Here is a 1,939-nt window from a genome sequence, read left to right as displayed (position 1 = left end):
TAGCCTTGTTTTGAGACAGGTGTTGTAGCCTTGTTTTGAGACAGGTGTTGTAGCCTTGTTTTGAGCCAAGTGGTGTAGCCTTGTTTTGAGCCAGGTGGTGTAGCCTTGTTTTGAGCCAGGTGGTGTTGTAGCCTTGTTTTGAGCCAGGTGGTGTTGTAGCCTTGTTTTGAGCCGGGTGGTGTAGCCTTGTTTTGAGTCATGTGTAGTCTACAGTATTCCTTAGTTGTGAAGTAACCAGGGCTTGATCCAAGTACTGTCAGTCCAGCACCTTAGCCCCTAAGGACTCAGAACATATTGAGGAGAACACTAGGTGTTGGGTTAACGTAGCTACAATCTAGTTCAGGTTACTGGGATTGAGGAGAACACTAGGTGTTGGGTTAACGTAGCTACAATCTAGTTCAGGTTACTGGGATTGAGGAGAACACTAGGTGTTGGGTTAACCTAGCTACAATCTAGTTCAGGTTACTGGGATTGAGGAGAACACTAGGTGTTGGGTTAACGTAGCTACAATCTAGTTCAGGTTACTGGGATTGAGGAGAACACTAGGTGTTGGGTTAACGTAGCTACAATCTAGTTCAGGTTACTGGGATTGAGGAGAACACTAGGTGTTGGGTTAACCTAGCTACAATCTAGTTCAGGTTACTGGGATTGAGGAGAACACTAGGTGTTGGGTTAACGTAGCTACAATCTAGTTCAGGTTACTGGGATTGAGGAGAACACTAGGTGTTGGGTTAACGTAGCTACAATCTAGTTCAGGTTACTGGGATTGAGGAGAACACTAGGTGTTGGGTTAATCAAAACTAGCTACAATCTAGTTCAGGTCACTGGGATTGAGGAGAACACTAGGTGTTGGGTTAACCTAGCTACAATCTAGTTCAGGCTTGGATTGAGGAGAACACTAGGTGTTGGGTTAACGTAGCTACAATCTAGTTCAGGTTACTGATTGAGGAGAACACTAGGTGTTGCCAACGTAGCTACAATCTAGTTCAGGTTACTGGGATTGAGGAGAACACTAGGTGTTGGGTTAACCTAGCTACAATCTAGTTCAGGTTACTGATTGAGGAGAACACTAGGTGTTGGGTTAACGTAGCTACAATCTAGTTCAGGTTACTGGGATTGAGGAGAACACTAGGTGTTGGGTTAACGTAGCTACAATCTAGTTCAGGTTACTGGGATTGAGGAGAACACTAGGTGTTGGGTTAATCGAAGCTACAATCTAGTTCAGGTTACTGGGATTGAGGAGAACACTAGGGTGTTGGGTTAACGTAGCTACAATCTAGTTCAGGTTACTGGGATTGAGGAGAACACTAGGTGTTGGGTTAACGTAGCTACAATCTAGTTCAGGTTACTGGGATTGAGGAGAACACTAGGTGTTGGGTTAACGTAGCTACAATCTAGTTCAGGTTACTGGGATTGAGGAGAACACTAGGTGTTGGGTTAACCTAGCTACAATCTAGTTCAGGTTACTGGGATTGAGGAGAACACTAGGTGTTGGGTTAACGTAGCTACAATCTAGTTCAGGTTACTGGGATTGAGGAGAACACTAGGTGTTGGGTTAACCTAGCTACAATCTAGTTCAGGTTACTGGGATTGAGGAGAACACTAGGTGTTGGGTTAACGTAGCTACAATCTAGTTCAGGTCACTGGGATTGAGGAGAACACTAGGTGTTGGGTTAACCTAGCTACAATCTAGTTCAGGTTACTGATTGAAGAGAACACTAGGTGTTGGGTTAACGTAGCTACAATCTAGTTCAGGTTACTGGGATTGAGGAGAACACTAGGTGTTGGGTTAACCTAGCTACAATCTAGTTCAGGTTACTGGGATTGAGGAGAACACTAGGTGTTGGGTTAAATTAGCTACAATCTAGTTCAGGTTACTGGGATTGAGGAGAAGATCATGGCAACAACCCAGAGGGTTTAAACCATTAATATAGTCAGG

At 44.2% G+C, this 1,939-nt stretch overlaps 1 long non-coding RNA gene across 1 annotated transcript; it reads left to right on the top strand.

The window, feature by feature from the left end:
- The first annotated feature begins 643 nt into the window (after positions 1-643).
- On the top strand, positions 644-1,851 carry LOC127926591 (uncharacterized). Its single transcript, XR_008124497.1, has 4 exons — positions 644-782; positions 1,074-1,191; positions 1,312-1,639; positions 1,756-1,851. It is a non-coding gene; the product is annotated as an uncharacterized LOC127926591 (long non-coding RNA).
- Positions 1,852-1,939: the final 88 nt, after the last annotated feature.

The sequence above is a fragment of the Oncorhynchus keta genome, unplaced genomic scaffold (assembly GCF_023373465.1).
Source record: "Oncorhynchus keta strain PuntledgeMale-10-30-2019 unplaced genomic scaffold, Oket_V2 Un_contig_7858_pilon_pilon, whole genome shotgun sequence".
In the NCBI taxonomy this organism is placed as follows: Eukaryota; Metazoa; Chordata; class Actinopteri; order Salmoniformes; family Salmonidae; genus Oncorhynchus; species Oncorhynchus keta.
This window is presented reverse-complemented; position numbering and strand designations above follow the sequence as displayed.